At 43.1% G+C, this 25,967-nt stretch overlaps 1 long non-coding RNA gene across 1 annotated transcript in view; it reads left to right on the top strand.

Moving 5' to 3' along the window:
• Positions 1-18,095, top strand: part of LOC146799598 (uncharacterized) — a 98,983-nt gene extending 80,888 nt beyond the window's left edge. Inside the window, exon 3 of the long non-coding RNA XR_014968951.1 lies at positions 18,038-18,095. This is a non-coding gene — a long non-coding RNA (uncharacterized LOC146799598). The remainder of the gene's footprint in view (positions 1-18,037) is intronic.
• Positions 18,096-25,967: the final 7,872 nt, after the last annotated feature.

The raw sequence follows: 25,967 nt of genomic DNA, 5'->3' as shown, positions 1-25,967 counted from the left end.
CTAGTTGGTGCAAAAGTTGTTTCCTGTGCCGCTTGGTTTGTGCAAATGTATTTTGTAGTAGTTGGCAGGATGCCCAGATGGCTCCCTAAGACTAAGACACCACTTTTTTATCTTTCATTTTACTAATCAGTGTTGTGAGGTGCAATAATAGAATTGATTAATGTAACCATTACTACAGCTCCCAGAATCCAATAGTGTAAATGAATGCTCATGACTGAATAAGGACTGTTTCAGTCATTTAATGTCGTCTGATCACATTACGAGTCAGTTAGTGCACTCACCAGTGCAAAATAACCTGCCGCTGGTGCGAATGTATGTATTCCCATCCTTGGTTTACTTCACTAGAACTAATTCAACTAACACACCACGAAACAATGGAAATTGGTTTACTGCCGACACGGACAGAGCTTGCAACCGTAAAAATGTGTGGTATGTGTGTGTGTGAGTAAAATGTATGCTGTGGAGTGTGTATGCGTTTGGAGTGAGTGTGTGTTTATCTGTGTACCTAAAGTATGTGGTGTGTGTAATGTGTATTATGCGTCTCTGTGCGGTATGTAGAGTGTTTCTGTGTTATATATATATATATGTGCAGGCGTGTGCATCTGTGCATGCAATTTGATTGTTTGATTGTGTTTGCGCTGCACGCATATCTTGTGTGTGGCATGAAAGGTTGTGTGTGGGGGACTGCAGGAGTTGAGGTTGTGAGAAATCTTTCTTTGCAGCAGTAAACATTTTTTTCCTAATTTTTAAAACACATCCTTTTGATTTTGGATGACGGATTGGTGCCATAAGGCCATGCAACTCAACCAGTCACTGATTTGGGATAGTGGCACACGTAGGAGGAGTTTCTTGTGACATCCAGGGTGCCTAGACCTTAACCATGATTAGCATGGGAATGTGGAAGAAGTATACTAGGTAAGCTAGGAAGCCGAGACACCAGTTTTGAGGCTAACAATGATAATATGATGGAAGTTGGCTCGATCTGTGAACTTGCCTTCAGGTAGCCTTCACGAGACAGAGGCGCCACACCCATAGCAGTCGTCACCTGCTCCAAGAAGCTGCCAGGAAGGTGTGCAGGGTGGCATCAGGTTTGGTACTGGAGGATAGACACGGTTATTGTTGTGTCCCCACCCCCTGCCTTGCTGCTCCACCTATGATATTTGTGTAAAGAGGGAACCCTTAGTAGACCCTTTCTAGCATCCTGGTAAGCTTACTATCAAGCTGTAAGGTAGAAGAGGAATGATTAAAGACAAAAGCTACTAGAACGATTGTGATATAATATTACCGCACTCTGTATATTTCCCACAGACAGTAGGTGCTCACTCTTAGGGGCAATGATCCAGAAGACCCTAAAAATGATCAGAATGCAAGACAGAGTGAGAAGCACGCTCATATATATGAGCCCATAATAAACAATTCTCATACAGGAAAGATGTCCCTCCAGAACGTTAAAGACAGCGTTACAACAATGTTGCAGCAAAGGAACTAAACATCACACAACATTAGATTTTTACTGAAAATTCATCTTTTATTTTCTTGTCCTTGCACTTTGAAAGCAGGGATAAGGGCACAGCCAACGCGTTTCGTCCCTAAGCACAGGGACTTCTTCAGGGCAGAAAGTTTAAAAAAACTGTTGTAATGACCAACAGATACAATAGGGGGTGGCTAGGTATTTCCCTGTGATATTCCAATATGTGTCCCATGAAATTGTAATTTTTAATCAAAATATAAACGCTTCATACTACAGGTAGAGAGTGCATCAAATTTCAGTCAGATCTCTGGTTTTCAAGTCAAATCACAAGTCCCGGCATGATCCTCATGCAGAGACTCCTGTCCTTCAGTGTACAGAAAAAGAAAATAAAAGATACATTTTCAGTAAAACCCTAATGTTGCGTGATGTCTGGTTCCTGTGCTGCAACATTGTTGTAACTGTCTTTTTACTTTCTGGAGGAACATCTTTACCATATGAGAATTGTTTATTTTGTACTCCTATATATGTGTGTGCTTCTCGCTCTGTTTTGCATGGAAGAGGAATGATACTACCACTGGTGAGTCCTAACGCCTCCTGTTTATTTAACTAACAACTTGCCCTCCTTCGTATTGTGCCACTGCATGTACATATACTGCATTGGTGGTCAACTTGATAATTACCCCTCCTGGGGTATTGCAACAAGGGCATTATGCAGAACCTGATGTAACCTATTGTGTTTCCCCTGACTCTTTGATCTGTTTGCAGTTGTGCCACTGTTCTACTTTGACTTAATAAAAAAAGTTTTAAAAAAAAGCTGGAAGATGGAAGAACAACAAAAAAAAGATGATTCACGGACTTGAGTTCACTTGGTTAAAGAGTGTCCTTAGAACCCAGTGACCGCTAAGACCAACTATGGGTGTTTTGAGGGCAAGTTGTCTGCTAGGACAGGGCAAAGGTGTGTGGTACTTCCGCTCTCTCTTTGCCATTGTGAGTTCCTAGCTCTTTCCACATACCTGAGAACGGTTATGGCACACACATGGACAGCTGAAGAGCTTTTGTCACAAAGAGGGCCATGGACATCTGTATTTATGGCACATGTTCAGACCAAATAAGGAGCTTATGGCACATGTATAGTCATTGTAAGGAGCCTTGGAAAAATGAAAAAGCCACAAGAGTCGCTTAGGGCACATGCACAGACCACATGAGGATCTTTGGGCACATAGAATGTCCACATGAGAAGCTTGTGGCACAAGGACACAGTTTCAAGCTTCATGAGGCACATGGTGATCTTGTACTAGGAGCTGTGGTCAATGGACAGGCTGTGTGAGGCGTTCTGGGCACATGCACACTTACTGTGTGAAGACTGTGACACACACAAACAGCCAGCATGAGACATCTTTGGCACATGGAAACTGAAGTGGGAAGTTTGAACCAGATGGACAGTCTGAGTGAGGAGTTTGTGTCATGTAGACTGTCCCCATAAGAAGCTCTTGTCTCACAGACAGCCTGTGTGAGGAGGTTGTGGCACAAGGACATCCTATGTGTGTAGCTTGTGGTACATGGACAGACAGCATGAGGAGCGTGTTGCACATATATAGACTGAGGAGCTTGTGGCAGACGGCAAGCCTATGTGAGCAGCATGGGGAACCTGGACAGAGCTTTTGAGGAGCTTGTGGCACATGAACACTCTCAGTGACGAGCTTGTAGCACATGGACAGCCTGTGTGAGGAGTGCGGGGATGTGGACAGACAGTATTAGAAACTTGTGGCACATGGGCAGCCTGTGTGAGGAGAGCAGGGATGTAGACAGTATGAGGAACATGTGGCACATGGACAGTCTGGATGAGGAGCTTATAGCACATAGATGGCCTGTGTGAGTAGTGCAGGATGTAGACAGGCTGTATGAGAAACTTGTGGCACATGGACAGCCTGTAAGAGGAGCGTGTGGCATATGGACAGGCTGTGTGAGGAGCTTGTGGCACATGGACAGCCCATAAGAGGAGATTGTGGCACATGGACAGAGTTTGTGAGGCGCTTGTGGTACATGGATAGCCCATGTGAGGAGCCTGTGGCACATGGACAGCCTGTAGGAGGAGCTTGTGGCACATGAACAGACTGTGTGAGGAGCTGGTGGTACATGGACAGCCTGTGTGAGGAGCGTGTAGCACATGGACAAACTGTGTGAGGAGCTTGCGGTACATAAATAGTCTGACTGAGGAGCTTGTGTCACATGGACAGCCTGGGTGAGGAGCATGGGGAATGTGGATAGAAAGTATGGGGAGCTTGTGGTACATGCATATTCTGCAAAAATAAGCTTGTGATACATCAACAGTGTGCATAAGGAGTTTGTGGCATATGGACAGCATGCGTGAGGAGCATGGGGAAGGTGGACAGGCAGAATGAGGAGCTTGCAGCCCATGGACAGAGCATGAGGCCAACTGGAGCACATAAACAGCCAGAGAAAGGAGTGTGTGGTACATAGACAGACAGTATGATGAACTTTGGGCACATGGACAGTCTGTCTGAGAAGGTTTTAGCACATAGCCTGTTATCTCACATAACTATAACTCATACCCTAAAGCAAAAATAAATCGTGCCATTGCTATGCACTGCTAATTACCTTACATATTACATCCCTCATGGCATGTTCTATGACATCATTGATAAAATCACTGCAACATCTGAAATGACATAATTGATGACAACACTGTGCATGGGGGCGAGTTATAGTTAATTTAAGGCACGAGTAATACTTAAATGAGATAACTATAACTGGTGATTTTCAGTGATTTTGTTGGTTTAAAATGGTATGTTTTAACTGACATTTGCAACTAACTATAATGTCCCATTAAACTTTGGGTTTTTTCAGTGAACATATACATTATGTATGTCTGCATGTTTTACCTGGGGCGACTGGGGGTCGCCAGTTAGGACCTAGTTTCCATAGGAAAAGCGTTTTTGCTTTACCAATAACTTTGGCACAGTTTGACAAATCTTCATAAAACTAGTTTGCCACTCACTTCAGCTGCTGTCTGGAAAATTTTGGGGTGATTCGTCAAGTGGGGGTAGAGATAAAGGGGGTTCCTAAATGCTTTCCCCATGCAATTTACCATAGGGATTTCAGACATGACTACAGCCTGAACTGCTGAACGGAAATACACCAAATTTGGCAGAAAGCTAGATCTTGGTCCAGAAAGAGCTCTTTTTGTGTTTTCTCTTGCTTGGTGGGAGCAATTTCAAAGTTCCTGCCAAGCAAGAGCAAACACAAAGTCCACTGGTGGGAGCTTTAAAAATGTTCTTGCCAGCCGGGAGCAGACTTTAGATTTGTTTCCCTGCCCGCAGTGACCAAAAAAAAAAAGGTACACTGCATAAAGAGTCCAGGCAAACCTCCAAAGGAATTACAGAGTCGCAAATGACACCCCAAATGCTCTCTTTTGTGATAGTATAGACGAGCAGTTAGGCATGTCAGAGGATAGAGCTAAGCATGATTTACCCACACATAAAGGCATGAAGTGAGACACACACTCAATAAAGAAATCAGACACCAATATATAAAAATAACACATACTTTTCTGTGATTTAGACACCAAGATCATCAGAATCAGGTAAGTACTTTTCAATTTATGAACTATTACAGTTTTCAAAAGTTGACAGTGACATTTTAGGGTGCGGGAATGTTATCATATGGCGGAAAAACATGTACTGCATTCAAGCACTTGACAGTGACTTACGGGACTGTTCTCCAGGACTTAAGGTGAATATGGGGCAAGGTCCAAGGCCTCACCAACAGGTCACCTTGGGAGGCCCTGAAGCGTCAGAGTGCAGAGGTGTGTTATGGCATTGGGTGTCCCTTTTACTTTAATGGGGAATGATCTGGTCCAAAAAAGGCTGCAAGCTGGGACTGCGGGTCCAGTCCGGGGGAGTCCACTGGGAGGCTTGACCCTTAGGATCCTCGGGCACATAAAGACACCCTTGTTCCAGTTGTCCTCAGGCTTTGGGACTCAGATCAATGGTATCTTTTGGCATCGGATCCGGTGCTGGAGTCTCTCACGTTTGGAGGGGGCCTGCAGAAAGAGGCTGCAGGCGGCAACTGGAAGTCCGCTCTGGATGGACCTTGGTATGGGCTCAGCTTTTGTGGGTCAGAGAACCTCGCTGGCACGGTCACCTCCTCCAGACTGGGGCTGTGGGACGCGGGTGCAGAGGTGATTTGAGGCCTCAGTTGGTGGCAGTGGGTTCTTTGTCTTTGGCATAAAAGGGACAAGGAGAGCAGCAGGGCCACTCTCTGTGTGGATCTCACTGTCCCTGAAGTACCTCGGGAAAACACACAAAGTCCCACAGAAAAGAGAACTATAGCTCAAGCTTTCTAGAACAGTCTAAACTCAAAAGTTGTGTGTCACAGGAATTTATAATTTTTACAATATACAATAGAAATCAATTGTAGTGAGTCAAACATATATAGAGAACTAATCACAAAAATAATTCAATAAATTAAAATTTATTCAAATTAGTGCACATTCGGAATTAAAAACATAGCATATAAAAAATCTTTTTAATAAGAAAACATCTCATTTAAAAATATACATATATTATACAATACAATGTGAAGAAAACATCAAGTCGACGCAGCGTTTCGGTGAGAAGTAGATCGTTCACCTTCCTCAGGACAGTTTTCTAAATGACAGAGACATCATATTGTTATGGTCGTTACTCTATATAATTGACTCACAGTATACTCAACTACAGTGATAACAATGTACTATCTTACTCAATAGACTATAAAAACATTTGTTACCACTCAACTTCAACAAAGATATACTAAGTAATGTCTTCTTAAGCATTTAATATATAAGCTATATCCATGGTGTTACTGAAAATCTACATTGGTAAATGGATAACATACCTAGAACATTCTTAGGTCGTAAGCGAAATTCAATCGATTAAAATTGTCCACATGACATCAAGCTTGTCAAATTTTAGGGAATGAGAATGGTCCACTCAACAATAGACCTTTATTTAGAAAGAAACAGAATATTATAAGATTATGGTCGGTAACTCCAGAAAGTCTTTTTTTATTATTAAAAAACAACACTATGGTGGAATCAGTTTTATATATGTACCTTCAGATATTGGCCAATGAATTTGAATGTGTTCGTTGGTGCCACGATTAAAATTAAAAGTCTCTATTTGACAAATGATAAAGAAACACTGTTATTAATAATTACACCAGTTCTTTTATTAAGAACATTAAGCCCAAAACTAATGGAAAAGGCTTACCAAAGGAAGCAGGAAAGTATATACACCCACTGGTAGGCTGTAAGGTAGGTGCTGTAAAATTCACCTACAAATATTCACCCTCTTAATTAAAATTCGTAGGGTACCTGGGCTAGGGGACAACAATTAATAGAATAACCATCCATAATGTGAACGGGATAATTTCATCCACTAGGTAAATTATTATTGTTTTCGATTATTTATTTTTAGATTGTTACCTGATATAGTCGCTTTGATTTCTGCGCTTCCCAGGAATTAAAAACCTATGATGAAAATATAATATTATAGGAATATCCAACAATTTAAGAAACTTTGTGGTCCATAATGACCTACTGTACCATCATTTGTTACTTATGTTCACAGGTGTCACTGAATCTATGTTTTAGGATTCATCTTGAGGTTAATACGCAACTAGGGACCAAGCAAGTTAGCTGTGGGGTTTTGCATAATATTAAAGTAAAACCTCTGCTGTTAATCACTTATTATATTTAACCTCCAAAGATGATTGCGCAAGGAGGAACTAATACCTCGCATAAGTCCTCGAGAAATTACATCTAAACTCGATAACACATATTTCAAAGTAGGTTACTTATTGCTGTCAGAAAGAACTATTATTCGAACCATATTCTTTATTACTGACAAGGATGCTAAAATCAGTAACTTTATCGAAAGTCATTGTTGCAATAAACTTAATGTCAAGAATATAATGATCTGGGGGAAAATAATTTCTATTAATCCTTCCCTACCAACTTAAAGTATTTATGTACTAAAAGCCCTATAATCGCTCCTACAGAGTGTTGCTTACCCATACGCGGCAATCCGGCCTCCCTGCAACCAACGAACGAGTTTCGGGTTAGGATACAAGCTAGTGTCTCTCCCGGAACCGCTTTTATATCCGTGAACAAAACAAGTCACATGATGTATTTAACAATTAATGCTGTTACTGGAACGCCAGACATAATTAGGATTTCACTAAGAAATGCTAGTACTAAAAAATTATTCGGACATAGTGTCTCCAATCAAAATTATAAAATAAAATGAATTAAATTTGTCTTTGTAAGCAAAACAGTGATAAAGAAAAATGGCGGCCATGTTGGAAAGGGAACTCGCTTGTCAGAAATTAACATAAAGTGTCCGTTTGAAGTACGAAATATAAATGCGTGTATATGTTTGAGAATACTAATTCTCAATAGTTTGTCCCTCACATGGTCCCTCGGACCAATATTTTTGAATGGAGATAAATATCCTTGCCTATCTTTTTGGTTAAAAAAGTACTGAATGGTGTCCATTTTTGAAAGGGTACTGGTTGATTATTGCCCCAAGGCAGCGATAGCCTCTTTTCTGATCGCAAAAAATGTATGTGAATATACATACCAAATACCAACCCCAAATGTACAATTAGAATTCACAAGGGACTTTCTATTCTTAATTTTTTATATAGAGCGATTCTAATGTTTATCGTAAACACAGTCAATTACGATTGCCATATGGTAAAAAGACACATAATATCTCATTTAGTTGCTAAAAACCTGTATTTTAAAAATCAAATAAGAATGTTCATTGTAATACAAACAATGAGCATTGCCAAATGACCAAAGTAATATCTAATTTCATTACATGGAACCTGTGGGGTCGAAACTTCTGTATTTATACAACTCTACGAACTCATTTATGTCATTTAGAAAACTGTCCTGAGGAAGGTGAATGATCTACTTCTCACCTAAACGCTGCGTCGACTTGATGTTTTCTTCACATTGCATTGTATAATATATGTATATTTTTAAATGAGATGTTTTCTTATTAAAAAGATTTTTTATATGCTATGTTTCTAATTCCGAATGTGCACTAATTTGAATAAATTTCAGTTTATTGAATTATTTTTGTGATTAGTTCTCTATATATGTTTGACTCACTACAATTGATATCTATTGTATATTGTAAAAATTATAAATTCCTGTGTCACACAACTCTTTAGTTTAGACTGTTCTAGAAAGCTTGAGCTATAGTTCTCTTTTCTCTGGGACTTTGTGTGTTTTCCCGAACTATTGACCCTGTTCCTGATTGATACATAAGGGTACCTCCATTCTTTTTGTACCTGAAGTACCTCGACATTCAGATCGGTCTTCCTTGGCATTGGTGTCTGGAGTAGACATATCAAGCCTTGGCTGCTGTTAGGGGTCCAGTACCCCAGCTATTGATGTTGTGCGGCTCTGGTTGGTCCTGGCATCCCCACACTTGGAGGGAGGACGCATCTGACCTGTAGGAGCACAGCTACTTCTTCCTGGGTGGCTGCTGCACCCGTAGGCAGCAGGTCATTGAACGTAGTTTTGCTTCTTTGGTGCTGGCGGCTGCGAGAGTGTAGCTCCTCTACTTCAAGGGAGTTTCTTTGGCAATTGACGAAGCACTGGCTGCCCTCCAGGTTTCTTTGCATCTGCACAGTTGCAGGATGATTTGGTTGCTCCATGAGGGTCGGGTGCAGCAGGCAGGGTGGCAGGGTTGGCACCAAGTCAGTTGTGCTCCTCGGTTCAGCCATCTGCTTTGTCCTGGGCTTCTTTTGTGTCTGTCAAAATCTGAAGTCCTGGTATCAGGGGGTCCCTTAAATACTTAATTTAGGGGCATTAAGGGGAGTGATGAATAGTAGACAATGGACTACTTACCCCTGGGGTCACTACACCTGCCAGATGACCACTTCCTTTGGAGAGTGGGCACAGTAGCAGCTGCTACCGGGCTGTAGTGGTGAGATGGGGAGGGGAATTTAACAACAAAACAAAATGGGAAAAAAATAAAATAAATCACTTACCTTACCGGCGGCCCACTTTCCTCCATCCTTGTCCTCTTCTCGATGAAACAGGAAGTACCCAGGCTCCTGACTCCCCTGACCAATCACAACGCTGCTTTACAGCAGCGTTGTGATTGGTCTGAGCACCGTGGTTCGGCGCTCAGAGAGGGACTGGGAGGCTGGGCATGTTCTTTACCAAGCTGTGTTGAACATGCCAAGTGCACATGATGGTTTGGCCGGCCCGAGACGGCTGGCCAAACCCTCATGCACACTTAGGAGAGTGCCACCACAACTCCCACTGCTCTGCGTGAATCACAACCCCGCCCCACCTACACCATTACATAGCAAATAATGAAAAGTAAAATGATAATAACAATGTTATTATCATTTTATTTTTCTTGAGGGGTGATGCTCCTCTGCCTTAGTGGAGGAGCCGCCCCTAAGTGGGTATCACCCCGTCCTAGAGTTTCTAATTCCACACACACAAGATGATGGAATTTCTAAATTCATGTTCACTTCAGGCTTGGCCACCCTAGAGATGTGTCCAGCCTGTCAGTGCAACACACCTCCTGCATAGCTAATTTTCCCGTTTGTCCTGGTGCCAGATTGGCCCAGGGCAGAGTGTGGCATCTCCCCAGTCTGGAGAAGCCTTGGGTCACAAACCAAATGCGGCAGAGGCCTTTGAAGCCTCCTGCCTTGATATGCTCAGTTACCAGCCTCCTGGGGGAAGAGGTGATAACGCCACTTCCCAAAGCAGACATTGTTTCTGTCCTCTGAGAGCAGAGCTCTCCCATCCAAGGAGGTCAGGAACTACCCTGTGGTGGCAGGCCAGACTGGCACAGTCATTCAGCACACTAGAAGTCTAGTAGGGTTCAGGGGGTACCTCTAATTTACCATTTGCTTACATGTACTAATAGATCCGTCACTGGAATCAGTGTGGGTTTATTAATACAAGGTGTTTGATACCAAACACCAAAGGTTTCAGGGAAGCCATTATGTAGTTGGGAGACACGTTTGGCCAGTGCGCTTCAAGTGATATGCATTGATTGTTGCATCCATGATTGACCCGACTCTTTTGCTTGTACATTTGTGTATAGAACATTCTTGTATATAACATTTAATGAAACAGCAAATATTTGACCCTTCAAAGATGGCGCTCAAAAATTATCGGCCGCCGTTCCCTCTGACTACCTTGATGTTTACAAATAATCACGTGTTTATAAATGAGCACTTTGTGATGAACTGAGCAACAACACTGATGAAGGACTAGTTCCGAAACACGTTTGTTGTTTTTTCCGTAATAAACGAAGCTGCCAAACTACTCTCTCGTGAGTGCTCAAGATTCCTTTTTCTAATCTGGGAGGAACCTGGGAGCGTGAATATATATATATATATATACATATATATCTCCAAAAGTTCAAATCACCACAGTGAAAAGATGACGATGCCATGTCTTGCTGAATAACAAAATTTAATCGTCAGCTGCTGGACGCGTTTCGCCTGTCCTGCAGGCTTGTTCACCAACAGTATACAATAAAGTTCACCACCATTTTGAACACAGAAGGGTCGTGTCACATGATTGAAACTACCAACATACAGCCTTATGCATCAACCCAAAATCCAGTCGGTAAAATACCGATTCCTTATTAGCTCCCGGTATTAAGTAAAAAATTCCCAATCCCAATGCATCAACCCAAAAGCAGAAATCGGTATTTAAGGAATCCTTAAATAGCGATTCTTTAAATAGGGATTCCTTAAATACCGATTCCTTAAATAGCGATTGCATTTAAGGAATCCCAAAGTGAGATTCCTTAAATGCAATGCATCAAAGGTAAAAAATTAGCGATTTCGCTAATAAGGGGAGCAAATTACCATGAAGATGAACTGCATGGTAATTTGCAAAAACTTTGAAAAATGCACTTTTGTGCATTTTTCAAAGTGTCATGTTGCGCACACACATGCCCTTAGAGCATGTGTGTGTGCAACATATGTGCACATATCATTTTCAGGGGTGCAACAGGGTGTCCTTTTGACACCCTGGCACCCTTGAAAGTGCTCCAGCTATTAGCGATTCGGTAATACCGAATCGCTAATACAGAATGGCTTTACATTCATTCCTATGGGCCTCCAAGCCCATAGGAATGAATGGGTAGGTATTCCTTATTACCGATTCGGTATTACCGATTCGGTAATAAGGAATGTTAAGGAATCGCTATTTGAATAGCGATTCCTACATGCATAGCCTTTTGCTATTCCTTATTAGCGATTCCTTATTTTTCGCTAATAAGGAATCGCAAATGCTAATGTTGATGCATATGCCCCATAGTGTATTGGAAGACAGACTAGTAGTCTTCACAAATGTATACGCCTCAATGCATTATATAACCGCTTCAATTATTGCAAATGCGATAAAATTACATTTATTACAGGTTATAAATTCTGCTTTGCTCGTTTATATTTAATAGTTGATTCTTATTCTCATGTGAACAAAATAAGAAAAAAACAAGAAAAAAACGAGAAAAAAGCAGTTGGTACCTTTGCCCATGCGCAAATGATCAAAGTTGTAAACCTTGTTACGCATACCGGATAAAGATTGTACATATAGAAGTAAATTCAGAAGATAGAATTTCTATCATTAATTTGACAAATATCACTCTATCGGATAAAGAGCAAAATATCTTGAGGCTTGGTCTATCTTTTTGTCCAACAGAGGAATTCGATTATGTCAAAACCAGGGTGGACACGTTCAAGTTTATTAGATCTTTGAAACTAAAGAAACATTTTGCTAACACTGAGAGTCTGATACCACCCACAAAGACTGTATTAAGAACTGCAGAAACCAATGAACTAGTGGTTGATGATATGAACTTAATGCGGGACATGTTACATCTGCAAGAATATTCTGATTCTAGTGAATTTGAAGTCTCTCAGAGTAATATAAATAAGAATCAACTATTAAATATAAACGAGCAAAGCAGAATTTATAACCTGTAATAAATGTAATTTTATCGCATTTGCAATAATTGAAGCGGTTATATAATGCATTGAGGCGTATACATTTGTGAAGACTACTAGTCTGTCTTCCAATACACTATGTTGGTAGTTTCAATCATGTGACACGACCCTTCTGTGTTCAAAATGGTGGTGAACTTTATTGTATACTGTTGGTGAACAAGCCTGCAGGACAGGCGAAACGCGTCCAGCAGCTGACGATTAAATTTTGTTATTCAGCAAGACATGGCGTCGTCATCTTTTCACTGTGGTGATTTGAACTTTTGGAGACATTAACGGATCTTGCCTGGTTGATCCGCACGGACGACGCGCCCTTCGTTTAGGAGCAGCGGCAGTTGGCATTCAAAATGTGGATATACATTTATATATATATATTCACTGAAAAAATCATAGGTTTCAGGGACATTATAGTTACAAATTTGCATTTAAAAAACCATAGAAATTCACTGAAAAAAACATAGGTTTCAGGGACGTTATAGTTAGTTGGACATTTCACTCGTACAAAACCATAGAAATTCGGCCGTTATAGTTAGTAGAGCTAACTATAACTCACGCCCCGCAAAGCACTGCTGATGACGTCACATATTACATCACTCATGACATGGTCAGTGACATCACTGATGACATCACTGATGACATCTCAAATGACATCACTGATGACATCACTGATGACATCATCCAGTGAATGTGTGTTTTTGTAAACTTTAATATATTTTATATAAGTTAATGCCAAGGTGTATTGAAGAATGAGTTGGTGTACAAGTGTCTGGGTGGAGGATTTAATAGGTGTGTGACTGACTGTATAAGTTAGTGATTAAATGTCTCTTACTGAATACATGGGTTAGTGACTAAACTGTGTGAATGTCTGTATCAGTCTCTCAGTTGTTGTATAAGCTGCTGCATGTGTTGATGATTAGGTACATCACTGTCTATATGGCTTACTTATTGGTAGCATAAGTATTAGTATGGGTGGCTCAGTGTTTGTGTGTGTAGGTGGGTGGCAGGTATGTAACTTTCTGCCAACATGTGTGACTGGCTAATTTACTAGGTCTATGGGTTCAATAGTGCATGTGGAAATAGTTGTTTTGGCGGTGAGTGTGTGTGTGTGTGCGTATCACTGTGTTGGAGAGTGAATGTATATCTCACTGGTATATGTGTGATTAACTACATATGTGAAAGGCAGTATATGTGAGTGTTGGAGTATATAAATAACTCTATGTGATAGTGAGTAATTGTGAGAGTGGCTGTATAAATGAGGGTGTGCTTGTGTCAGTGATTGTATAAGAGAGTCAGTATATGTTATTAATTGTATGAATAGGTTAGATACTGAATGTATAACTGTATAGGTGAGTAAACGTCAGTGTTATAGATTCTTTACATGACTAGCTACGTGTGTCAATAACTCTATGGATGAGTGTTTGTATAGGTGTATGAGTACATAAAATAGTGCTATATTGATGAGTGACTGCATGTATGAGTTACTGTATGGGTGAATGAATGAATGTGTGTGTATAACTAGGAAGTAGTCAGTGGGTATATAGTAACTGCTATTGATTTGTCTATGGTTTAGAAAATGGTAGTCCAAATTTTAGAGTGGGTGTATCAAAGGTCATATTATGGTGTGAAGAGGTGCATCAAATGATCACGTGGATGATGTCATCAGTGATGCCATCAGTGATGTCATTTGAGATGTCATCAGTGATGTCATCAGTGATGTCACTGACCATGTCATGAGTGATGTAATATGTGATGTCATCAGCAGTGCATTGCGGGGCGCAAGTTATAGTTAGCTCTACTAACTATAACGGCTGAATTTCTATGGTTTTGCACGAGTGAAATGTGCAACTAACTATAACATCCCTGAAACCTTTTTTTTTTTCAGTGAACTTCTAAGGTTTTTTAAATGCTAATTTGTAACTATAATGTCCCTGAAACCTATGTTTTTTTCAGTGAATTTCAAATGTTTTTAAAATGCTAATTTGTAACTATAACATCCCTAAAACTTATGTTTTTTTCAGTGAATTTCAAAGGTTTTTTAAATGCTAATTTGTAACTATAACGTCCCTGAAACCTATGGTTTTTTCAGCTTCCAAAAAAAAAAAAGAAATTGTCACAAATAAGAGCTAACGGTAATAATATATAGAGTAGACGTCCCCGTGCAAAAATGAACACTAAAGCACCAGTTCCCGCTATTTTCAACAACCAGACAAATCTGGGGCGCGATCCGAAAACAGGGAATAAGCCACGTTTGCAGTAGATATCTCACATCTGCATTTTACTGGTGTAAACCAGTTTGACTACCTTCATCGCAGCCCAGAATCTCATCTGAAGCGCAACATATGTCATAGAGTTACTGATCACGCAGCTCAAACACCCATGAAAGCCACAACACTCACTGCCACCAGCCTCAGGATGTCACCCCCCGGACCACCCCCCTCCCTACTACCACCGAGGCAGCGCAGAACAGGACAGTGAACCTTCCAAAAACGGCATGGTCTGTCAGCCACACAATACTTCAATGTTGGCAGATACGACAGGCAAATATGTGTGAAGGACGCAACTCATCCTTCAATAATAATAATGCCCACAATACCAAGTATAGAGTTGATGTGCTGGACAGACCTCACTAAACAGATAATAAACCTCTCCATGTGTACATATACTGCTGGTGCTTGTAGTGTTGTGGACAGTGGATGCAACCATGTTACCTCAGGTAGTGGGGAAGATCTCAGTCATGTACCTGTATCATCGTCCCCTGTAAGTGGAAGCGCAGTGAGCTGGTCCAACATACACCACTCCAGCGTAGAAGTGTGAATAAATATGCCGGGATTCTGGGCGTGGTTCACTTGTGTGAAGGCCAACCCGTCTGCCAGAGCAGCGGCCCTCACCCTGCCACGTGGCTGCTGCCATGACCGCGGGCCTCCTTGACACAGGCCCCCTGCGAACACAGCGGCACAGCACCGCTGACTTATGTCTGTACAGACTACTGCCTTCAATCTACACTGCGGACAGCAGGCATCACAATTCAGATGGAGTGGCGATTGCAGATGACGCAGTCCAGTAGGCAAGACACATTGCTCCCAGTGCGGCCCGCATGGACCACACATCATCGCAGGCTGATACACGCTGAGCGCCAGAGGTACCACTAACTCAGTGCATCACAAGTCAACGCCACGTGGTCTTATTAAGGCAGAATTTATTAGACAAAAGACATTGCTCCCAGTGCGGCCCGCCCGGACCACACATCATCGCAAGAGTGCAGTAGACAACTAACTACAGCGTCCCTGAAACCTACACAATATCCTTTTAGTATCCTTGCTTCAAGATCTTCTCTTATATCAGTTATAGCTTTACTACAATGACCAAATTCATCTTTCAAGTCCAAATGAACACTGAATAGCAGTCTACACTGCGGACAGCAGAGCTCATATTTCAAATTCAATTTTGATTTATTAATTGCAGAGTGAACTGTACTCTATGTCGTTGGATTTTCTCAAGAGGAAGTCATAAAAAGCATTCCTCGATGTCTGAGCTCACTACTGCCTTCGATCTACACTTCGGACAGCAGGGCTCACAATTCAAATCAAGTTGCGATTGCATATGACGCAGTCTAGTAGGCAAGAGACATTGCTCCTACTGCGGCCAGCCCGCACCACGCATCATCGCTGGCTGCGCACACGTTTAATGCTTCTGATGCCTCTACGTCAGTGCACCACAACTCATGGACCCTTTATGATAGAGTCTTTTGTGTATTATTTCAGATCTGCTGCCCCTACCTCAGTGCACCACAAGTCATGGACCCTTTATGATAGAATCTTTTGTGTGTTATTTCACATCTGGTGCCCCTACCTTAGTGCAGCACAAGTCATGGACCCTTTATGATTAAATCTCTGTGTTTGATCCAATGATTACTGTTGTACTTGTTGCCAGCACCGACCATTCCCGGAGGGTTGGCTTACAATCACCCCACACGCATCCACCACAGACGTCACTGGACATGTGACCCTGGTAATAAAAAAGAGTTGAGCGCACGTTCCCGTACCCAGTTCCAATATCTATCTGTGTCCGTGTTTTCATTATGTATGCAACATGCTGCCCCTAGGCCCTACCACATTACATAGTGCTCTTAACAGCGTGTGCAACCATCTTACCTTTGACAGTAGGGGAAAACTTTAGTTATGTAACTTTGTCTCGGTCATTGCACAAGTACGTACGTAGAGACTGCATCATTAGAGTATAGAGTGTATAGTGAATTTATAAGTGCGTGAGGATCATCGCAGTGATTGTATAAGTACATAGGTTGGTTCAGCCTAATTTTGACAATGAGCTTGTCTCTAATTGGCTGCCCTCCATGTGCCAAAAACTGAAACTTCAATTTTCCATGGCCCTGTATTGCTACAGCTGGAACACTCCACTGAATGTGCATTAAACAATCATATCCACACAGATGTCTCATGTCCACCATCTTTCTTGTATGGAACTATGGATGAATATAGGGTCAGCAATTCCCCGTACCTTCCATGTTGGCCATATTGTGGGACTTGGCTCACAGAGTGACACTTTGGTTTTGCAACCCGGGTGACGGTAGCACTCCAACACGGACACCCGCATGCCACAGCCACTCCCTCACGGCTGGTATACACCCACACCACACTCATCCAGCACAGGCGTCACAGGACACATGACCATGCTAATATAAAAGTCCGGGCGCACATGCACTACGCCATTTTAGAGTTTAGAATACATGGCCTCACTTCTCACTGAATTAGTAGCACCGCAAGCACTGAGCGGGTGTACAACCTGCGATGATGATAGGTGCACTTGTATGTCCTCTGCCATGGCCATATCAAGACTCAGTACCCAATGTGAGACCTATTACATTCCAGAATGGAGCACCATGATGTGGAGGGTGCTGTGACCGCGAAAAGGTGAGCAGTGAGGCCTGGGTGCACAGCGGCGGACAGATACCTCTGGGCGGTGGGAGTGCATGGGGTGCAGCAGCCTGGATGCAGAAAGGCTGCACAGCGATTTAGGCATACGCAGTCGTATATACCCTGCCATTACCATTTCTTATTGCTTTTTGAACAAATTTTCCAATAGCAGAATAGTTTTTACAGGCAGCCAACTTTGCCATCTGTGGCAAAGTAGTTGAGTATTTCTTTTTTCATACTTTGTACCCTTAAATTTACCATCAAATTTTGAAGAACTTTCCTTTCTCTGTTTTTTTTTTAAAGAGGTGAGGTGTGTTGGGAGCATCGAAGCATGCAGACACGAGCGTGACATTCCTCTCACAGCACGTGGTTGCCTCGCGTCGCTTTGGGAATGTTATGTTTTGAATGTGAGAAGGTTGGGAGGTAGAAGTTAATGGGGGTTCAGTCATTCTTGCTTTATACTAGCTGCTTACAAAACATGTTCTGAGGATTAAACCACATCAAGAGAATTACTGTCTTTTCACTCCTGCCTACTGGTCTTTCCTACAATTTCTAATTCTGTACTATCTTTCAGATGTGGGAGCTTGAAGGTGCACTATGTCCCGGCACATAGTTGGAGACACACTGGTGACACAAAGGTGAGCTGCGAAGATTTTCTCCAGTGTCACTCTCTCACTCTTTCTCTCTCTCTCTCTCTCTTTCTCTCTCCTTTGATGGACGCATGACGCACAATCTTATCTAGCTTTTCATCTAACAGACTCTGATTCACAAATTGACGCCCCCCCCTCAACACTACCAGAGCTGAACTCGTGTAGAACCTGCGATGATGCATGGCCATCCTGGCAATCAATACCCATTCTGAATTGTGAGCTCAGTTGACCGCGTGTACTGAGGCTGAGGAGGTTCCTTCGGCACGTGGTCGACTCTCTTCGACACACGCCGGTGGCAGAAGGTGAGCAGAGAGGCTTGTTTGCGCAGGAGCGGGCACTCACCCCCGGCCAGTGGGAGTGGATGGGGTGCAGCAGCCTGGATGCGCAGCGGTAGCTCCGGATAGTGGGAGTGCATGGGGTGCAGCAGCCTGGGTGTGCAGCGACAGTTATACACCTCTGGGCAGTGCAAGTGTATGGGCTACAGCAGACTGGGGACCATATTATCAAGAACGGTGATAACATTATTGTTGTAACAATTATCACCACTTTAGCGGCAAGAAACTGCCGCTAAGGCGCCGATAAGTGGCTTGATAATATGCTCTTGAGAATTCCCATAGAAGCCCAGGTTCTGGTGTGAAGGACATCAAACCTGGGCTTCTATGGGAATTCACAAGGGCATATTATCAAGCCCCTTATCGCCACTTTTGCGGCAGTTTCCTGCCGCTAAAGCGGTGATAATGTTATCACTGTTCTTGATAATATGACCCTTGGTGCGCAGCGCCTGTTAGACACCTCTGGGCAGTGGAAGTGGATGAGATGCAGCAGCTTGGGTGCGCAGAACCAAAACAGAGAATTACGCTTGTGCAGTTGTATATAGTCTGCAATTACTAATTCTATACTATCTTTCAGATAACTAAACTTGAGGATGCAGTATCTCCCGGCACGTGGTTGGAGACACACCGGTGACACAAAGATGAACTGCAAAGATTTTCTCCAATGTCAACACTCCCTTTCCATTTCTTCCTTTCTCTCTTTCTCACACTTTCTCTTTTTCTCTCTCTTCCTCTCTCTCTCATTCATTCTTTCTCTCACTTCCTCTCTCTCTCTCTCTATGTCTCTTCCTCTCTCTCACACTGTTTGTCTCTTTTCCTCTCTCTCTCACTGTTTCTTTCTCTCTTCCTTGTATCTCACTCTTTCTTTCTTAATATTTTTCTCTTCCTCTCTCTCTCTTTGTCTCTCTCTCTTCCTCTCTCTCACTCTGTCTCCCTCTCTCTTCCTCTCTCTCACACAGTCTCACTCTTTCTCTCTCTCTCTCTCTCTCTCTCACACTCTTTCTCTCTTTCTCTGTCTTCCTCTCTGTCTTACTCTTTCTTTCTGTGTTCCTCTCTCTCTTTCTCTTTCGCTCTCTCGCTTCCTCCCTCTCTCACTCTTTCTCTCTCTGCCTCTCTCTCAAACTGTTTCTCTCTTTCTATCTTCCTTGTATCTCACTCTCCCTCTCTTTCTCTCTCCTTTGCTGGATGCATAACGCACTATCTTATTTTTCTTTTTGTCTTGCAGGCTGTGATTCACAAATTGTCGAGGGATGACACTCCATGGCTGTACATCGTTTTATTTGTTGTTGTTTTCTTTTAATAAAATATTTTACACACATAGTTTTATTTGTTGTTGTTTTGTTTTAATAAAATGTTTTATATGTAATTCCATACATGACTAACTGGCACATGCATCAAGCATAATTGCACTGCCAAAAAAAGCAAAAATGCAAAATAGGCACTTAGCGACCGCAAAACCAAACTTTCCAATGCATCAACCGAAATACCGAAAAGACAAGAGAATCGCAAAAAAAGTTCTCGCAAATTTAGCGATTAGCAAAATAGTGAAACCATAATAGCAAAACATACAACTGCTCCCGCAAATAGCGATTAGCAAATAAAGAATCGCAAAGCCATGCATCAAAAAATCGCAATTAGCGATTTCCATGAAATCGCTATGTAGCAAGAGCAGAATAAGGAGAATCTCAACCAGGAGATAAAGTTAAAAAAAAAACAGGTAACAGGTGCAAACTATTAGAAACCCTTTAAAAATGCCTCAGGAGACCCCGTAAGCCTTTCACAATGGCAGCCCTCTACGTGCTGGCAAGGAGGATGAGGATCAATGCAGCAGCCCAGCACAGGAGGAGGATACAGGAGAGGGTATTCCAAGTGCGCATAACATTGCTGGGCCAAAATGAAGATGAAAAATATGATAAGTACCGGCTGAACCATGCTATGATAATGCGCCTCATAGCAGATTTGGAACCCCTGCTGCAGCACCAGACCCGTGTGACCAATGCCATCCCTGCACACGTACAGGTCCTATGCAGCCAGCACCTACTAGCGTCAGGCAGTTTCCAGGGGATAGTAGCCGTAGCCGGAGGTGTATCCCAAAGCGCACTCTCACGCTTCTTCCGAAAATTCCTTGAGGCCATGTTGACAATGATTCACACCAACATCACCTTCCCCACAACCCCACAGGAGTTGAACCAGACAAAACTGGAGTTCTACCAGGTCGCACATTTTCCACATGTCATCGGATGCATTGACTGCACGCATCTGTCCACCAGCAGCCAACGAATACATCTTCCGGAACAGGAAGTCGTACCACTCCATCAATGTGCAGGTCGTATGCAATGCAAAGCATATAATAACGGACATCGTGGCACAATTTCCGGGGAGCACACATGACTGGTATATATTCTGCCACAGTGGCATCCACAGGCGTCTGCTCGGGGGTGAATTTGGAGAAGGACACCTACTTGGTACATATATATATCTAGTTGCGACATCTTGAAACAAAATGTAATAGCATTACTGTGGCTAACCCTTTGCTTTCCACCCTATAGGTGACAGCGCACATGCCTTGCGCGAATATCTCCTGACACCATGCCTAAACCCAGCCACACCACAGGAACAGAGGTACAACTCGTCACACATAAGCACAAGGAATGTGGTAGAACGGACATTCGGCATACTCAAAAGTTGTTTTTGCATCCTTCATAAAAACTGGTGGTGCATTGAAATAGCCTCGAGACCTGCTGCAGGATTGTGGCTGTATGTGCCATGCTGCACAACATTGCCACCAGAAGGGGCATTCCCAATTGAGATGGATAACAGTGACTCGGATGGTGACGAGCAACCACCCGCACAACACCGACAGGTGCATGTGGCAAACACAGCAGAGCGTCAGAAGAGATGTGCACACATCACACAACATCATATTTGAGGTAGGTAAGAATGTGCCATTACAAACAAATGCTGAACGTAAATGTTTATTAACATGAGCACATGTCAAACTGGAGAAGTGCGTTTTGTAAATTTGGAAGGTGATTGCATTGGGCTATGAAGTCAAAATTAAATTTTACCCAGCACTGGAGGGCAATCACCAAGTAGAATTGACCATGGTTACCCCACCATGGCCAAAAAGGAGTATATGCCTGGCTAGCGCCTCTGCCACGTACCTCCAGCCTCCTGTCGCCTACCTCTGCAACATCACCCTGACGTGATCCCGTGGATGTTGAGCTGCGCGAACTGTAGGCTCAAGTTTGTCTGCGGATTCCCCTCAGCAACTACAGATGTTAGTTCGCGCACATTGTCTGCCATTGTGCTAATGTTTTTGGCCAGCTTTGTGATCTGCATATTGATTGTGCCCAAATGTCTCCCCTGCAGGCGCTGCACACATAGCCTCTTAGACTCCACGCCGCCATATACATTTGGAACCTGCTCATCATGTGCCGCAATACGGGCCATGGGCCTGCGCCGTCGTCCTGTTTGCACCTGTGCCTGTGTTGGAGTTGTTGGAGGGACACGTGGCTGGCTGGAGGATGTCGTGGGTGCTGGAGTCTGATCGGATTCCATTACTAGCAGGGAGGGTACATATGCCCTGCGTTTTGGTGGTGGGAGTGGTGTGTTTTCTGGGACCACAGGAGTCTCTGCATCCGTCTCTGCAGGTGTTTCTGAGATGACGAGCTGGTCACTATCCTCGGAGTCTGCCTCCACTGCATCTGTGATGTGAAACAGTGCAGTGTTAGTCTTGTATGATCCTAATTCTGTTAATCATTTGGCATACTTATATCAAAATAAATCACTGATTTAAACACACTGGCTGGCATGCGGTATTGGTATGTTTAATTACCCATTTTAGCTTTTGAAAGATGACTAGTCTGACATGACTACAACTCCCATGATGCATTTTGTGCATGAGGTGAAACGTGGCATGGGGTTTTACCTGTACACTGTGATTTGCCTGGGGTAATGTGCACGATTATACTGTACGCAGAGGATTAGCGCTTGCATGCATCTTACCTTGTGGTGTTCCTGCTGCGCCGGATGTGTCCAATTGTGTCACTCCGACGACTGCCTCAGGCTCGATTGTCCCCTCAATAAGGTCCTCCAGGGCTGTGTTTGCGGGTGCATTCGATGGACCCCCTCACGTTTCCTCAGGTCATACCACCTTTTCTTCAATTTGCGGTGTGTGACTCCCTCAGCATTCACTTTTCCCTTTATGTGCAGCCATATTTTGCGCTTTACAGCCTCTGGCACCTTCAGGGACAATTTACCAAACAGTTTATCATGACTGCTGCTGACACCCTCAATCAGATGTTCAAGTTCCCTCTCAGAGAACTTCAGCTTCCTCTTCCTAGGCGTGGCACTCTTCCCTGCATCGTTTTTGTCCATCCTGGGTCTGGGAACAGTAACTGGATACAGAGTGTGAGGTTTCTCAGCTCACCTTCAGTTCTCTGCCTCCTCCTCTGAGCTCCTCAGGGCACGGAATGAAGCATGGACTGGATAATTTCCTGGTTGTGATGTCATCAGTCTGCTTCCAGTGAGACCCGTTTTTTGCGATTTCGCTAATAGAGATTTTGCTAATACCAAAATTGCTTTTTGCGATTTCATGTGTTTGCGAGTCTCTTTTGTGTACTCGGTCTCGTTTTAGCGATTTATAGCAATTCTCTATTTTTCGGCTATTTTTGGCGAATCTCATGATGCATTCCGGTTAGCGATTTTTTTATTTGCGATTCCTTATTTAGCGCTGGGATGCCTCCGGGTAGCCATGCGCTCTAGAAATGCCTTTTCAATTCAATTTCAATTCAATTCAATTTATCGCAAATAAGGAATCGCTTTTTCTTGTTTTGATGCATGTGCACCTAAGATTCTTATTTGTCCAACCTCACAAGCATCTTTTTTATTAAAACTGCAACATCAGCCGAATTGTTAGGCTCCACATTTAAAAACGTTCCTGTCACATTTGTTTGTGGGGGGGGTGAGCGGGGATGGCGGACAAGCAGCTGCTTCTGGGGGATGTCAGAGTACTGTTGGGTGTCTGACCTGCATCATCGTTGCCTCCATTGCATCTCTTCTCAGAGACCTCCAAACCGGCGGCCTGGCTCGTAAAAGTGCGGGCCCGAGAAGTCGCACCGGAAGAGCTGCGAGCCCACCAGTGGTTTGCAGTGGGAGACTTGCGGGCCCAAGAAGGTTGTTGACGGTATGCTAGTGATGTGGGAAGAGGGTGCGTTACCTGCTGATATGGGGAGAGGCAGCATGAAAGGGGTATCTCTCACAAACAGAGCTGCGGTATGTTTTCAGAAATGCCTCGGACAGATACCAGCTGATGGACTGAATCACAAAATGGCTTTTCAATGCTCATATTGTAAGACTTATGAACAGTTCGTACCCAGGCTCACAGAGGGACAACTGTGGCCCGTACACTCGACTCACAGAGGCAGAACTACGAGCTGTCCGCTCCCAAAAGAACAGCAGCGTAGTAGCTCGCAGAGGTACAGGCACAGCAGCGTACTAGCTCGCAAAGTTAGACAGCTGCTAGCTGACAGACTGGCTTCTAAAGGCATACCTCCGAAGTGGTGATGTTGGGAACAGGCAGCGTGAACGGGTTATCTTCCTAAAAGTGTCCTGGAGTGGAAGTCGTGCTGCCTGGCGCTCACCTGTTTCTCCTTTATTGTTAATAAATCTTAAACCTTCACTGCGTCCAAATCATCATTACACATAGCTCCGCTATATTAAATTGCCCCCGGAACCTTTCTTTTATATTTTCACTCGATGCGAGTCACAATATGGCTGCTAACACTTCCTGGCTTCAAGTGTTAGCAGCCATTAAGAGGACACTTCCTGCTTTGAAGAGTTAGCAGCCAATCAGAGGCAAGCTCGTGCTCGGGAGTAAGGCACCGACCAGATATATATATATATATTTTTCCCTTTAATATCTCAAAACCTACTGAACGGATTTACACCATTTCAACAAAACTGCGCTTTCTGGACCAAGACCTTTCTCCCTGCCAAATTCCGTTCAGCAGTTTGACCTATAGCCTTGTCTAAAGTTTCCTATGGAAAATCCATTGATAAAACACATTTTCACCCCCCCTTTTTTCTCAGCCCCCCCTTGACCAATCACCCCTAAACTTTCAAGATAGGAGATGATCAAAAAAGAGAAACTTTTGGGAAAATTTCGTAAAAAATCGTCAAACCACGCCAAAGTTATAAGCAGATGGAGAACTCCAGGAGGGGGCCAACATGAGTGAAGCCACGAGACTACGGGGACCCCAGCGGGCACCTGCAGCCCCAGCGAGCCCCGCTATTATTTTTTAAGAAATGCCCCCGGGACCTACCCCCCCACCCCCCGGTCTCATTAAAATAAAACACGGGAACCCGCAAGCCCAGCGCGAATTACGCCAATTTAAAAAAAAAATTGGGGGCACTGGGGGCCCTTCTGGGACCCCCTAACCAGGCCTATGGGATCAGGGTGTTTCTACTCTGCCCCCTTCTCTTGTTTTCTACCTTTGTTTCTCTGTTTTCTACCGACTCTCTTCTACCAAGTCACAAGATGACTGCCAACACTTCCTGGTTTGGAGTGTTGGCAGCCAATCACAGTGAAGCTCGTATACGGGACTTAGGGTCCGCCCAGATATCAAAACTTTTATTTTCTAATTTCTCAGCAACTACTGAACGGATTTACACCATTTAAAAAAAAGGTTTCTTTCTGACCCACGCACTACCTTTGTGCCAAATTTGGGGTAATTCCGTTCAGCAGTTTCAGCTGTAGCCTTGCACAGTTTCCTATGGGAAATTGATTTTTTCACTCTTATTTTTTGAATTTTTCAAAAACTACTGAACGGATTTACACCATTTAAAAAAAAGGTTGCTTTCTGAACCAAGCTCTACCTTTCTGCCAAATTTGGGGTAATTCCGTTCAGCAGTTCGGGCTGTAGCTCGTCGCAGAATTTCCTATGGAAATTAACATGGGGAAAACGCGTTTTGGAACCCCCCTTTTTTCTCATCCCCCCCTTGACGAATCACCCCCAAACTTTCAGGATAGGAGCTGACCTGAAAAGTGCAACTTTTTGGAAAATTTCATAAAGATTCGTTAAACGACGCCAAAGTTATTAGCAAATCAACAAAATGCTTTTCCTATGGAAACTAGGTTGTAACTATAACTACCTACTGGCGACTGCCAGTAGGTAATATACACACATACATATACACATACATACACACACATACAGATATATATTTGCTTTACTTACCCTACTTATGCTTACCATCTGTTACCCCAATATATGCTTGCATTTTGCATCGTTTAAAAAGAAGGATCTTTTGGTTGACATGAACATAACTTTTGAAGTACACACATGCAACCAAAAAACCCAAAATCTGCAAAATATCGTTGAACCTTTACTTTCCACGCCACAATAACTATCTTATTTGCACAAGTACCGGCTGTTGTCAAAATGTAGGATAGGCTTTCGTGCAGTCAAAACAAAGAATGGAAGTTGACATTTCATGTCATCTCTGTGATTTATTGCTT

Source organism: Triturus cristatus, chromosome 9 (assembly GCF_964204655.1).
Source record: "Triturus cristatus chromosome 9, aTriCri1.1, whole genome shotgun sequence".
Lineage (NCBI taxonomy): Eukaryota > Metazoa > Chordata > Amphibia > Caudata > Salamandridae > Triturus > Triturus cristatus.
Note: the sequence above shows the minus strand (reverse complement) of the source record. Positions and strands in the feature narration are given on the sequence as shown.